This window comes from Grampus griseus, assembly GCF_964374135.1.
Source record: "Grampus griseus genome assembly, chromosome: 14".
Lineage (NCBI taxonomy): Eukaryota > Metazoa > Chordata > Mammalia > Artiodactyla > Delphinidae > Grampus > Grampus griseus.
This window is the reverse complement of record NC_139008.1, coordinates 25350499-25365901: the sequence shown is the minus strand read 5'-3', so window position 1 is coordinate 25365901 and position 15403 is coordinate 25350499.

Sequence of the window (15403 nt, the reverse complement as noted above, 5' to 3'; positions counted from 1 at the left end):
GGGTCAGGCTTCGGGGAAGTGTTAGTGTTAGGCTTCGGGCTAGGGTTAGGGTTAGGGGACGGGGACGGTTTAGGGTCTAGGTGAGGGTACGACAACGCTTTAGGGGGAGTGTACGTATGAGGGCGCGGGTTAGCGTTAGCGTACGGGTTAGGATTAGGGGACGGGTGAGGGTCAGGCTTCGCGTAAGGGTTACCGTTAGCGTTCGGGCTAGGGTTAGGGTTACGGGACGGGGACGTTTTAGGTTCCAGGTGAGGGTACGACAACGCTTTAGGGGGAGCGTACGTGTGAGGGCGTGGGTTAGCGTTAGCGTACGGGTTAGCATTAGGGGAAGGATGAGGGTCAGGCTTCGGGGAAGGGTTAGGGTTAGGCTTCGGGCTAGGGTTGGGGTTAGGGGACGGGGACGGTTTAGGTTCCAGGTGAGGGTACGAAAACGCTTTAGGGGGAGCGTACGTGTGAGGGCGCGGGTTAGCGTTAGCGTACGGGTTAGGATTAGGGGACGGGTGAGGGTCAGGCTTCGGGGAAGGGTTAGGGTTAGGGTTCGGGCTAGGGTTAGGGTTAGGGGACGGGGACGGTTTAGGGTCCAGGTGAGGGTACGAGAATGCTTTAGGGGGAGCGTACGTGTGAGGCCGCGGTTTAGCGTTAGCGTACGGGTTAGGATTAGGGGACCGGTGAGGGTCAGGCTTCGGGGAAGGGTTACGGTTAGCCTTCGGGCTAGGGTTAGGGTTAGGGGACGGGGATGGTTTAGGGTCCAGGTGAGGGTATGACAACGCTTTAGGGGGAGTGTACGTGTGAGGGCGCGGGTTATCGTTACCGTACGGGTTAGCATTAGACGTTGGGTGAGGGTCAGGCTTCGGGGAAGGGTTAGGGTTAGGGTTCGGGCTAGGGTTAGGGTTAGGGGACGGGGACGGTTTAGGGTCCAGGTGAGGGTACGACAACGCTTTAGGGGGAGCGTACGTGTGAGGGCGCGGGTTAGCGTTAGCGTACGGTTTACGATTAGGGGACGGGTGAGGTTCAGGCTTCGGGGAAGGGTTAGGGTTAGGGTTCGGGCTAGGGTTAGGGTTAGGGGACGGGGACGGTTTAGGGTCCAGGTGAGGGTACGACAACACTTTATGTGGAGCGTACGTGTGAGGGCGCGGGTTAGCGTTAGCTTACGGGTTAGGATTAGGGGACGGGTGAGGGTCAGGCTTTGGAGAAGTGTTAGGGTTAGGGTTCGGGCTAGGGTTAGGGTTAGGGGACGGGGACGGTTTAGGTTCCAGGTGAGGGTACGACAACGCTTTAGGGGGAGCGTACGTGTGAGGGCGCGGGTTTGCGTTAGCGTACGGGTTAGGATTAGGGGACGGGTGAGGGTCAGGCTTCGGGGAAGGCTTAGGGTTAGGGTTCGTCCTAGGGTTAGGGTTAGGGGACGGGGACGGTTTAGGGTCCAGGTGAAGGTATGCCAACGCTTTAGGGGGAGCGTACGTGTGAGGGCGCGGGTTAGCGTTAGCGTACGGTTTAGGATTAGGGGACGGGTGAGGCTCAGGCTTCGGGGAAGGGTTAGGGTTAGGGTTCGGGCTAGGGTTACGGTTAGGGGACGGGGACGGTTTAGGGTACAGGTGAGGGTACGACAACGCTTTAGGGGGAGCGTACGCGTGAGGGCGCGGGTCAGCGTTAGAGTACGGGTTAGGATTAGGGGACGGGTGAGGGTCAGGCTTCGGAGAAGGGTTAGGGTTAGGCTTCGGGCTAGGGTTAGGGTTAGGGGACGGGGACGGTTTAGGGTCCAGGTGAGGGTACGACAACGCTTTAGGGGGAGCGTACGTGTGAGGGCGCGGGTTAGCGTTAGCGTGCCGGTTAGGATTAGGTGACGGGTGAGGGTCAGGCTTCGGGGAAGGGTTAGGGTTAGGGTTCGGGGTAGGGTTAGGGTTAGGGGACGGGGACGGTTTAGGGTCCAGGTGAGGGTACGACAATGCTTTAGAGGGAGCGTACGTGTGAGGGCGCGGGTTAGCGTTAGCGTACGGGTTAGAATTAGGGGACGGGTGAGGGTCAGGCTTCGGGGAAGGGTTACCGTTAGCATTCGGGCTAGGGTTAGGGTTAGGGGACGGGGACGGTTTAGGTTCCAGGTGAGGGTACGACAACGCTTTAGGGGGAGCGTACGTGTGAGGGCGCGGGTTAGCGTTAGCGTACTGGTTAGGATTAGGGTACGGGTGAGGGTCAGGCTTCGGGGAAGGGTTAGGGTTAGGCTTCGGGTTAGGGTTAGGGTTAGGGGATGGGGAAGGTTTAGGGTCCAGGTGAGGGTACGACAACGCTTTAGGGGGAGCGTACGTGTGAGGGCGCGGGTTAGCGTTAGCGTACGGGTTAGGATTAGGTGATGGGTGAGGGTCAGGCTTCGGGGAAGTGTTAGTGTTAGGCTTCGGGCTAGGGTTAGGGTTAGGGGACGGGGACGGTTTAGGGTCTAGGTGAGGGTACGAAAACGCTTTAGGGGGAGTGTACCTATGAGGGCGCGGGTTAGCGTTAGCGTACGGGTTAGGATTAGGGAACGGGTGAGGGTCAGGCTTCGCGTAAGTGTTACCGTTAGCGTTCGGGCTAGGGTTAGGGTTAGGGGACGGGGACGTTTTAGGTTCCAGGTGAGGGTACGACAACGCTTTAGGGGGAGCGTACGTGTGAGGGCGTGGGTTAGCGTTAGCGTACGGGTTAGCATTAGGGGAAGGATGAGGGTCAGGCTTCGGGGAAGGGTTACGGTTAGCCTTCGGGCTAGGGTTAGGGTTAGGGGACGGGGATGGTTTAGGGTCCAGGTGAGGGTATGACAACGCTTTAGGGGGAGTGTACGTGTGAGGGCGCGGGTTATCGTTACCGTACGGGTTAGCATTAGACGATGGCTGAGGGTCAGGCTTCGGGGAAGGGTTAGGGTTAGGGTTCGGGCTAGGGTTAGGGTTAGGGGACGGGGAAGGTTTAGGGTCCAGGTGAGGGTACAACAACACTTTAGGGGGAGCGTACGTGTGAGGGCGCGGGTTAGCGTTAGCGTACGGTTTACGATTAGGGGACGGGTGAGGTTCAGGCTTCGGGGAAGGGTTAGGGTTAGGGTTCGGGCTAGGGTTAGGGTTAGGGGACGGGGACGGTTTAGGGTCCAGGTGAGGGTACGACAACGCTTTAGGGGGAGCGTACGTGTGAGGGCGCAGGTTAGCGTTAGCGTACGGTTACGATTAGGGGACGGGTGAGGGTCAGGTTTCGGAGAAGGGTTAGGGTTAGGGTTCGGGCTAGGGTTAGGGTTAGGGGACGGGGACGGTTTACGGTCCAGGTGAGGGTACGACAACGCTTTAGGGGGAGCGTACGTGTGAGGGCGCGGGTTAGCGTTAGCGTACGGGTTAGGATTAGGGGACGGGTGAGGGTCAGGCTTCGGGGAAGGGTTAGGGTTAGGGTTCGGGGTAGGGTTAGGGTTAGGGGACGGGGACGGTTTAGGGTCCAGGTGAGGGTACGACAACACTTTAGGGGGAGCGTACGTGTGAGGGCGCGGGTTATCGTTACCGTACGGGTTAGCATTAGACGATGGGTGAGGGTCAGGCTTCGGAGAAGTGTTAGGGTTAGGGTTCGGGCTAGGGTTAGGGTTAGGGGACGGGGACGGTTTAGGGTCCAGGTGAGGGTACGACAACACTTTAGGGGGAGCGTACGTGTGAGGGCGCGGGTTAGCGTTAGCGTATGGTTTACGATTAGGGGACGGGTGAGGTTCAGGCTTCGGGGAAGGGCTAGGGTTAGGGTTCGGGCTAGGGTTAGGGTTAGGGGACGGGGACGGTTTAGGGTCCACGTGAGGGTACGACAACACTTTAGGTGGAGCGTACGTGTGAGGGCGCGGGTTAGCGTTAGCTTACGGGTTAGGATTAGGGGACGGGTGAGGGTCAGGTTTCGGAGAAGGGTTAGGGTTAGGGTTCGGGCTAGGGTTAGGGTTAGGGGACGGGGACGGTTTAGGGTCCACGTGAGGGTACGACAACACTTTAGGTGGAGCGTACGTGTGATGGCGCGGGTTAGCGTTAGCTTACGGGTTTGGATTAGGGGACGGGTGAGGGTCAGGCTTCGGAGAAGTGTTAGGGTTAGGGTTTGGGCTAGGGTTAGGGTTAGGGGACGGGGACGGTTTAGGGTCCAGGTGAGGGTACGACAACGCTTTAGGGGGAGCGTACGTGTGAGGGCGCGGGTTAGCGTTAGCGTACGGTTTACGATTAGGGGACGGGTGAGGTTCAGGCTTCGGGGAAGGGTTAGGGTTAGGGTTCGGGCTAGGGTTAGGGTTAGGGGACGGGGACGGTTTAGGGTCCAGGTGAGGGTACGACAACACTTTATGTGGAGCGTACGTGTGAGGGCGCGGGTTAGCGTTAGCTTACGGGTTAGGATTAGGGGACGGGTGAGGGTCAGGCTTTGGAGAAGTGTTAGGGTTAGGGTTCGGGCTAGGGTTAGGGTTAGGGGACGGGGACGGTTTAGGTTCCAGGTGAGGGTACGACAACGCTTTAGGGGGAGCGTACGTGTGAGGGCGCGGGTTTGCGTTAGCGTACGGGTTAGGATTAGGGGACGGGTGAGGCTCAGGCTTCGGGGAAGGGTTAGGGTTAGGGTTCGGGCTAGGGTTACGGTTAGGGGACGGGGACGGTTTAGGGTACAGGTGAGGGTACGACAACGCTTTAGGGGGAGCGTACGCGTGAGGGCGCGGGTCAGCGTTAGAGTACGGGTTAGGATTAGGGGACGGGTGAGGGTCAGGCTTCGGAGAAGGGTTAGGGTTAGGCTTCGGGCTAGGGTTAGGGTTAGGGGACGGGGACGGTTTAGGGTCCAGGTGAGGGTACGACAACGCTTTAGGGGGAGCGTACGTGTGAGGGCGCGGGTTAGCGTTAGCGTGCCGGTTAGGATTAGGTGACGGGTGAGGGTCAGGCTTCGGGGAAGGGTTAGGGTTAGGGTTCGGGGTAGGGTTAGGGTTAGGGGACGGGGACGGTTTAGGGTCCAGGTGAGGGTACGACAATGCTTTAGAGGGAGCGTACGTGTGAGGGCGCGGGTTAGCGTTAGCGTACGGGTTAGAATTAGGGGACGGGTGAGGGTCAGGCTTCGGGGAAGGGTTACCGTTAGCATTCGGGCTAGGGTTAGGGTTAGGGGACGGGGACGGTTTAGGTTCCAGGTGAGGGTACGACAACGCTTTAGGGGGAGCGTACGTGTGAGGGCGCGGGTTAGCGTTAGCGTACTGGTTAGGATTAGGGTACGGGTGAGGGTCAGGCTTCGGGGAAGGGTTAGGGTTAGGCTTCGGGTTAGGGTTAGGGTTAGGGGATGGGGAAGGTTTAGGGTCCAGGTGAGGGTACGACAACGCTTTAGGGGGAGCGTACGTGTGAGGGCGCGGGTTAGCGTTAGCGTACGGGTTAGGATTAGGTGATGGGTGAGGGTCAGGCTTCGGGGAAGTGTTAGTGTTAGGCTTCGGGCTAGGGTTAGGGTTAGGGGACGGGGACGGTTTAGGGTCTAGGTGAGGGTACGAAAACGCTTTAGGGGGAGTGTACCTATGAGGGCGCGGGTTAGCGTTAGCGTACGGGTTAGGATTAGGGAACGGGTGAGGGTCAGGCTTCGCGTAAGTGTTACCGTTAGCGTTCGGGCTAGGGTTAGGGTTAGGGGACGGGGACGTTTTAGGTTCCAGGTGAGGGTACGACAACGCTTTAGGGGGAGCGTACGTGTGAGGGCGTGGGTTAGCGTTAGCGTACGGGTTAGCATTAGGGGAAGGATGAGGGTCAGGCTTCGGGGAAGGGTTACGGTTAGCCTTCGGGCTAGGGTTAGGGTTAGGGGACGGGGATGGTTTAGGGTCCAGGTGAGGGTATGACAACGCTTTAGGGGGAGTGTACGTGTGAGGGCGCGGGTTATCGTTACCGTACGGGTTAGCATTAGACGATGGCTGAGGGTCAGGCTTCGGGGAAGGGTTAGGGTTAGGGTTCGGGCTAGGGTTAGGGTTAGGGGACGGGGAAGGTTTAGGGTCCAGGTGAGGGTACAACAACACTTTAGGGGGAGCGTACGTGTGAGGGCGCGGGTTAGCGTTAGCGTACGGTTTACGATTAGGGGACGGGTGAGGTTCAGGCTTCGGGGAAGGGTTAGGGTTAGGGTTCGGGCTAGGGTTAGGGTTAGGGGACGGGGACGGTTTAGGGTCCAGGTGAGGGTACGACAACGCTTTAGGGGGAGCGTACGTGTGAGGGCGCGGGTTAGCGTTAGCTTACGGGTTAGGATTAGGGGACGGGTGAGGGTCAGGTTTCGGAGAAGGGTTAGGGTTAGGGTTCGGGCTAGGGTTAGGGTTAGGGGACGGGGACGGTTTAGGGTCCACGTGAGGGTACGACAACACTTTAGGTGGAGCGTACGTGTGATGGCGCGGGTTAGCGTTAGCTTACGGGTTTGGATTAGGGGACGGGTGAGGGTCAGGCTTCGGAGAAGTGTTAGGGTTAGGGTTTGGGCTAGGGTTAGGGTTAGGGGACGGGGACGGTTTAGGGTCCAGGTGAGGGTACGACAACGCTTTAGGGGGAGCGTACGTGTGAGGGCGCGGGTTAGCGTTAGCGTACGGTTTACGATTAGGGGACGGGTGAGGTTCAGGCTTCGGGGAAGGGTTAGGGTTAGGGTTCGGGCTAGGGTTAGGGTTAGGGGACGGGGACGGTTTAGGGTCCAGGTGAGGGTACGACAACACTTTATGTGGAGCGTACGTGTGAGGGCGCGGGTTAGCGTTAGCTTACGGGTTAGGATTAGGGGACGGGTGAGGGTCAGGCTTTGGAGAAGTGTTAGGGTTAGGGTTCGGGCTAGGGTTAGGGTTAGGGGACGGGGACGGTTTAGGTTCCAGGTGAGGGTACGACAACGCTTTAGGGGGAGCGTACGTGTGAGGGCGCGGGTTTGCGTTAGCGTACGGGTTAGGATTAGGGGACGGGTGAGGGTCAGGCTTCGGGGAAGGCTTAGGGTTAGGGTTCGTCCTAGGGTTAGGGTTAGGGGACGGGGACGGTTTAGGGTCCAGGTGAGGGTATGCCAACGCTTTAGGGGGAGCGTACGTGTGAGGGCGCGGGTTAGCGTTAGCGTACGGTTTAGGATTAGGGGACGGGTGAGGCTCAGGCTTCGGGGAAGGGTTAGGGTTAGGGTTCGGGCTAGGGTTACGGTTAGGGGACGGGGACGGTTTAGGGTACAGGTGAGGGTACGACAACGCTTTAGGGGGAGCGTACGCGTGAGGGCGCGGGTCAGCGTTAGAGTACGGGTTAGGATTAGGGGACGGGTGAGGGTCAGGCTTCGGAGAAGGGTTAGGGTTAGGCTTCGGGCTAGGGTTAGGGTTAGGGGACGGGGACGGTTTAGGGTCCAGGTGAGGGTACGACAACGCTTTAGGGGGAGCGTACGTGTGAGGGCGCGGGTTAGCGTTAGCGTGCCGGTTAGGATTAGGTGACGGGTGAGGGTCAGGCTTCGGGGAAGGGTTAGGGTTAGGGTTCGGGGTAGGGTTAGGGTTAGGGGACGGGGACGGTTTAGGGTCCAGGTGAGGGTACGACAATGCTTTAGAGGGAGCGTACGTGTGAGGGCGCGGGTTAGCGTTAGCGTACGGGTTAGAATTAGGGGACGGGTGAGGGTCAGGCTTCGGGGAAGGGTTACCGTTAGCATTCGGGCTAGGGTTAGGGTTAGGGGACGGGGACGGTTTAGGTTCCAGGTGAGGGTACGACAACGCTTTAGGGGGAGCGTACGTGTGAGGGCGCGGGTTAGCGTTAGCGTACTGGTTAGGATTAGGGTACGGGTGAGGGTCAGGCTTCGGGGAAGGGTTAGGGTTAGGCTTCGGGTTAGGGTTAGGGTTAGGGGATGGGGAAGGTTTAGGGTCCAGGTGAGGGTACGACAACGCTTTAGGGGGAGCGTACGTGTGAGGGCGCGGGTTAGCGTTAGCGTACGGGTTAGGATTAGGTGATGGGTGAGGGTCAGGCTTCGGGGAAGTGTTAGTGTTAGGCTTCGGGCTAGGGTTAGGGTTAGGGGACGGGGACGGTTTAGGGTCTAGGTGAGGGTACGAAAACGCTTTAGGGGGAGTGTACCTATGAGGGCGCGGGTTAGCGTTAGCGTACGGGTTAGGATTAGGGAACGGGTGAGGGTCAGGCTTCGCGTAAGTGTTACCGTTAGCGTTCGGGCTAGGGTTAGGGTTAGGGGACGGGGACGTTTTAGGTTCCAGGTGAGGGTACGACAACGCTTTAGGGGGAGCGTACGTGTGAGGGCGTGGGTTAGCGTTAGCGTACGGGTTAGCATTAGGGGAAGGATGAGGGTCAGGCTTCGGGGAAGGGTTACGGTTAGCCTTCGGGCTAGGGTTAGGGTTAGGGGACGGGGATGGTTTAGGGTCCAGGTGAGGGTATGACAACGCTTTAGGGGGAGTGTACGTGTGAGGGCGCGGGTTATCGTTACCGTACGGGTTAGCATTAGACGATGGCTGAGGGTCAGGCTTCGGGGAAGGGTTAGGGTTAGGGTTCGGGCTAGGGTTAGGGTTAGGGGACGGGGAAGGTTTAGGGTCCAGGTGAGGGTACAACAACACTTTAGGGGGAGCGTACGTGTGAGGGCGCGGGTTAGCGTTAGCGTACGGTTTACGATTAGGGGACGGGTGAGGTTCAGGCTTCGGGGAAGGGTTAGGGTTAGGGTTCGGGCTAGGGTTAGGGTTAGGGGACGGGGACGGTTTAGGGTCCAGGTGAGGGTACGACAACGCTTTAGGGGGAGCGTACGTGTGAGGGCGCAGGTTAGCGTTAGCGTACGGTTACGATTAGGGGACGGGTGAGGGTCAGGTTTCGGAGAAGGGTTAGGGTTAGGGTTCGGGCTAGGGTTAGGGTTAGGGGACGGGGACGGTTTACGGTCCAGGTGAGGGTACGACAACGCTTTAGGGGGAGCGTACGTGTGAGGGCGCGGGTTAGCGTTAGCGTACGGGTTAGGATTAGGGGACGGGTGAGGGTCAGGCTTCGGGGAAGGGTTAGGGTTAGGGTTCGGGGTAGGGTTAGGGTTAGGGGACGGGGACGGTTTAGGGTCCAGGTGAGGGTACGACAACACTTTAGGGGGAGCGTACGTGTGAGGGCGCGGGTTATCGTTACCGTACGGGTTAGCATTAGACGATGGGTGAGGGTCAGGCTTCGGAGAAGTGTTAGGGTTAGGGTTCGGGCTAGGGTTAGGGTTAGGGGACGGGGACGGTTTAGGGTCCAGGTGAGGGTACGACAACACTTTAGGGGGAGCGTACGTGTGAGGGCGCGGGTTAGCGTTAGCGTATGGTTTACGATTAGGGGACGGGTGAGGTTCAGGCTTCGGGGAAGGGCTAGGGTTAGGGTTCGGGCTAGGGTTAGGGTTAGGGGACGGGGACGGTTTAGGGTCCACGTGAGGGTACGACAACACTTTAGGTGGAGCGTACGTGTGAGGGCGCGGGTTAGCGTTAGCTTACGGGTTAGGATTAGGGGACGGGTGAGGGTCAGGTTTCGGAGAAGGGTTAGGGTTAGGGTTCGGGCTAGGGTTAGGGTTAGGGGACGGGGACGGTTTAGGGTCCACGTGAGGGTACGACAACACTTTAGGTGGAGCGTACGTGTGATGGCGCGGGTTAGCGTTAGCTTACGGGTTTGGATTAGGGGACGGGTGAGGGTCAGGCTTCGGAGAAGTGTTAGGGTTAGGGTTTGGGCTAGGGTTAGGGTTAGGGGACGGGGACGGTTTAGGGTCCAGGTGAGGGTATGACAACGCTTTAGGGGGAGCGTACGTGTGAGGGCGCGGGTTAGCGTTAGCGTACGGATTAGGATTAGGGGACGGGTGAGGGTCAGGCTTCGGGGAAGGGTTAGGGTTAGGGTTCGGGCTAGGGTTAGGGTTAGGGGACGGGGAAGGTTTAGGGTCCAGGTGAGGGTATGCCAACGCTTTAGGGGGAGCGTACGTGTGAGGGCGTGGGTTAGCGTTAGCGTACGGTTTAGGATTAGGGGACGGGTGAGGGTCATGCTTCGGGGAAGGGTTAGTGTTAGGGTTCGGGCTAGGGTTAGGGTTAGGGGACGGGGACGGTTTAGGGTACAGGTGAGGGTACGACAACGCTTTAGGGGGATCGTACGCGTGAGGGCGCGGATTAGCGTTAGCGCACGGGTTAGGATTAGGGGACGGGTGAGGGTCAGGCTTCGGAGAAGGGTTAGGGTTAGGCTTCGGGCTAGGGTTAGGGTTAGGGGACGGGGACGGTTTAGGGTCCAAGTGAGGGTACGACAACGCTTTAGGGGGAGCGTACGTGTGAGCGTGCGGGGTAGCGTTACCGTACGGGTTAGCATTAGACGACGAGTGAGGGTCAGGCTTCGGGGAAGGGTTAGGGTTAGGCTTCGGGCTAGGGTTAGGGTTAGGGGACGGGGACGGTTTAGGGTCAAGGTGAGGGTACGACAACGCTTTAGGGGGAGCATACGTGTGAGGGCGCGGGTTAGCGTTAGCGTACGGCTTAGGATTAGGGGACGGGTGAGGGTCAGGCTTCGGGGAAGGGTTAGGGTTAGGGTTCGGGGTAGGGTTAGGGTTAGGGGACGGGGACGGTTTAGGGTCCAGGTGAGGGTACGACAACATTTTAGGGGGAGCGTACGTGTGAGGGCGCGGGTTAGCGTTAGCGTACGGGTTAGGATTACGGGACGGGTGAGGGTCAGGCTTCGGGGAAGTGTTAGGGTTAGGGTTCGGGCTAGGGTTAGGGTTAGGGGATGGGGACAGTTTAGGGTCCAGGTGAGGGTACGACAACGCTTTAGGGGGAGCGTACGTGTGAGGCCGCGGTTTAGCGTTAGCGTACGGGTTAGGATTAGGGGACGGGTGAGGGTCAGGCTTCGCGTAAGGGTTACCGTTAGCGTTCGGGCTAGGGTTAGGGTTAGGGGATGGGGACAGTTTAGGGTCCAGGTGAGGGTACGACAACACTTTAGGGGGAGCGTACGTGTGAGGGCGCGGGTTAGCGTTAGCGTACTGTTTACGATTAGGGGACGGGTGAGGTTCAGGCTTCGGGGAAGGGTTAGGGTTAGGGTTCGGGCTAGGGTTAGGGTTAGGGGACGGGGACGGTTTAGGGTCCAGGTGAGGGTACGACAACACTTTAGGTGGAGCGTACGTGTGAGGGCGCGGGTTAGCGTTAGCTTACGGGTTAGGATTAGGGGACGGGTGAGGGTCAGGCTTTGGAGAAGTGTTAGGGTTAGGGTTCGGGCTAGGGTTAGGGTTAGGGGACGGGGACGGTTTAGGGTCCATGTGAGGGTACGACAACGCTTTAGGGGGAGCGTACGTGTGAGGGCGCGGGTTAGCGTTAGCGTACGGGTTAGGATTAGGGGACGGGTGAGGGTCAGGCTTCGGGGAAGGCTTAGGGTTAGGGTTCGGGCTAGGGTTAGGGTTAGGGGACGGGGACGGTTTAGGGTCCAGGTGAGGGTGTGCCAACGCTTTAGGGGGAGCATACGTGTGAGGGCGCGGGTTAGCGTTAGCGTACGGTTTAGGATTAGGGGACGGGTGAGGCTCAGGCTTCGGGGAAGGGTTAGGGTTAGGGTTCGGGCTAGGGTTACGGTTAGGGGACGGGGACGGTTTAGGGTACAGGTGAGGGTACGACAACGCTTTAGGGGGAGCGTACGCGTGAGGGCGCGGGTTAGCGTTAGAGTACGGGTTAGGATTAGGGGACGGGTGAGGGTCAGGCTTCGGAGAAGGGTTAGGGTTAGGCTTCGGGCTAGGGTTAGGGTTAGGGGACGGGGACGGTTTAGGGTCCAGGTGAGGGTACGACAACGCTTTAGGGGGAGCGTACGTGTGAGGGCGCGGGTTAGCGTTAGCGTGCCGGTTAGGATTAGGTGACGGGTGAGGGTCAGGCTTCGGGGAAGGGTTAGGGTTAGGGTTCGGGCTAGGGTTAGGGTTAGGGGACGGGGACGGTTTAGGGTCCAGGTGAGGGTACGACAATGCTTTAGGGGGAGCGTATGTGTGAGGGCACGGGTTAGCGTTAGCGTACGGGTTAGAATTAGGGGACGGGTGAGGGTCAGGCTTCGGGGAAGGGTTACCGTTAGCATTCGGGCTAGGGTTAGGGTTAGGGGACGGGGACGGTTTAGGTTCCAGGTGAGGGTACGACAACGCTTTAGGGGGAGCGTACGTGTGAGGGCGCGGGTTAGCGTTAGCGTACGGGTTAGGATTAGGGTACGGGTGAGGGTCAGGCTTCGGGGAAGGGTTAGGGTTAGGCTTCGGGCTAGGGTTAGGGTTAGGGGATGGGGAAGGTTTAGGGTCCAGGTGAGGGTACGACAACGCTTTAGGGGGAGCGTACGTGTGAGGGCGCGGGTTAGCGTTAGCGTACGGGTTAGGATTAGGTGATGGGTGAGGGTCAGGCTTCGGGGAAGTGTTAGTGTTAGGCTTCGGGCTAGGGTTAGGGTTAGGGGACGGGGACGGTTTAGGGTCTAGGTGAGGGTACGACAACGCTTTAGGGGGAGTGTACGTATGAGGGCGCGGGTTAGCGTTAGCGTACGGGTTAGGATTAGGGGACGGGTGAGGGTCAGGCTTCGCGTAAGGGTTACCGTTAGCGTTCGGGCTAGGGTTAGGGTTAGGGGACGGGGACGTTTTAGGTTCCAGGTGAGGGTACGACAACGCTTTAGGGGGAGCGTACGTGTGAGGGCGTGGGTTAGCGTTAGCGTACGGGTTAGCATTAGGGGAAGGATGAGGGTCAGGCTTCGGGGAAGGGTTAGGGTTAGGCTTCGGGCTAGGGTTGGGGTTAGGGGACGGGGACGGTTTAGGTTCCAGGTGAGGGTACGAAAACGCTTTAGGGGGAGCGTACGTGTGAGGGCGCGGGTTAGCGTTAGCGTACGGGTTAGGATTAGGGGACGGGTGAGGGTCAGGCTTCGGGGAAGGGTTAGGGTTAGGGTTCGGGCTAGGGTTAGGGTTAGGGTACGGGGACGGTTTAGGGTCCAGGTGAGGGTACGAGAATGCTTTAGGGGGAGCGTACGTGTGAGGCCGCGGTTTAGCGTTAGCGTACGGGTTAGGATTAGGGGACCGGTGAGGGTCAGGCTTCGGGGAAGGGTTACGGTTAGCCTTCGGGCTAGGGTTAGGGTTAGGGGACGGGGATGGTTTAGGGTCCAGGTGAGGGTATGACAACGCTTTAGGGGGAGTGTACGTGTGAGGGCGCGGGTTATCGTTACCGTACGGGTTAGCATTAGACGTTGGGTGAGGGTCAGGCTTCGGGGAAGGGTTAGGGTTAGGGTTCGGGCTAGGGTTAGGGTTAGGGGACGGGGACGGTTTAGGGTCCAGGTGAGGGTACGACAACGCTTTAGGGGGAGCGTACGTGTGAGGGCGCGGGTTAGCGTTAGCGTACGGTTTACGATTAGGGGACGGGTGAGGTTCAGGCTTCGGGGAAGGGTTAGGGTTAGGGTTCGGGCTAGGGTTAGGGTTAGGGGACGGGGACGGTTTAGGGTCCAGGTGAGGGTACGACAACACTTTATGTGGAGCGTACGTGTGAGGGCGCGGGTTAGCGTTAGCTTACGGGTTAGGATTAGGGGACGGGTGAGGGTCAGGCTTTGGAGAAGTGTTAGGGTTAGGGTTCGGGCTAGGGTTAGGGTTAGGGGACGGGGACGGTTTAGGGTCCAGGTGAGGGTACGACAACGCTTTAGGGGGAGCGTACGTGTGAGGGCGCTGGTTTGCGTTAGCGTACGGGTTAGGATTAGGGGACGGGTGAGGGTCAGGCTTCGGGGAAGGCTTAGGGTTAGGGTTCGTCCTAGGGTTAGGGTTAGGGGACGGGGACGGTTTAGGGTCCAGGTGAGGGTATGCCAACGCTTTAGGGGGAGCGTACGTGTGAGGGCGCGGGTTAGCGTTAGCGTACGGTTTAGGATTAGGGGACGGGTGAGGCTCAGGCTTCGGGGAAGGGTTAGGGTTAGGGTTCGGGCTAGGGTTACGGTTAGGGGACGGGGACGGTTTAGGGTACAGGTGAGGGTACGACAACGCTTTAGGGGGAGCATACGCGTGAGGGCGCGGGTCAGCGTTAGAGTACGGGTTAGGATTAGGGGACGGGTGAGGGTCAGGCTTCGGAGAAGGGTTAGGGTTAGGCTTCGGGCTAGGGTTAGGGTTAGGGGACGGGGACGGTTTAGGGTCCAGGTGAGGGTACGACAACGCTTTAGGGGGAGCGTACGTGTGAGGGCGCGGGTTAGCGTTAGCGTGCCGGTTAGGATTAGGTGACGGGTGAGGGTCAGGCTTCGGGGAAGGGTTAGGGTTAGGGTTCGGGGTAGGGTTAGGGTTAGGGGACGGGGACGGTTTAGGGTCCAGGTGAGGGTACGACAATGCTTTAGAGGGAGCGTACGTGTGAGGGCGCGGGTTAGCATTAGCGTACGGGTTAGAATTAGGGGACGGGTGAGGGTCAGGCTTCGGGGAAGGGTTACCGTTAGCATTCGGGCTAGGGTTAGGGATAGGGGACGGGGACGGTTTAGGTTCCAGGTGAGGGTACGACAACGCTTTAGGGGGAGCGTACGTGTGAGGGCGCAGGTTAGCGTTAGCGTACTGGTTAGGATTAGGGTACGGGTGAGGGTCAGGCTTCGGGGAAGGGTTAGGGTTAGGCTTCGGGTTAGGGTTAGGGTTAGGGGATGGGGAAGGTTTAGGGTCCAGGTGAGGGTACGACAACGCTTTAGGGGGAGCGTACGTGTGAGGGCGCGGGTTAGCGTTAGCGTACGGGTTAGGATTAGGTGATGGGTGAGGGTCAGGCTTCGGGGAAGTGTTAGTGTTAGGCTTCGGGCTAGGGTTAGGGTTAGGGGACGGGGACGGTTTAGGGTCTAGGTGAGGGTACGAAAACGCTTTAGGGGGAGTGTACCTATGAGGGCGCGGGTTAGCGTTAGCGTACGGGTTAGGATTAGGGAACGGGTGAGGGTCAGGCTTCGCGTAAGTGTTACCGTTAGCGTTCGGGCTAGGGTTAGGGTTAGGGGACGGGGACGTTTTAGGTTCCAGGTGAGGGTACGACAACGCTTTAGGGGGAGCGTACGTGTGAGGGCGTGGGTTAGCGTTAGCGTACGGGTTAGCATTAGGGGAAGGATGAGGGTCAGGCTTCGGGGAAGGGTTACGGTTAGCCTTCGGGCTAGGGTTAGGGTTAGGGGACGGGGATGGTTTAGGGTCCAGGTGAGGGTATGACAACGCTTTAGGGGGAGTGTACGTGTGAGGGCGCGGGTTATCGTTACCGTACGGGTTAGCATTAGACGATGGCTGAGGGTCAGGCTTCGGGGAAGGGTTAGGGTTAGGGTTCGGGCTAGAGTTAGGGTTAGGGGACGGGGAAGGTTTAGGGTCCAGGTGAGGGTACAACAACACTTTAGGGGGAGCGTACGTGTGAGGGCGCGGGTTAGCGTTAGCGTACGGTTTACGATTAGGGGACGGGTGAGGGTCAGGCTTCGGGGAAGGGTTAGGGTTAGGGTTCGGGCTAGGGTTAGGGTTAGGGGACGGGGACGGTTTAGGGTCCAGGTGAGGGTACGACAACACTTTAGGTGGAGCGTACGTG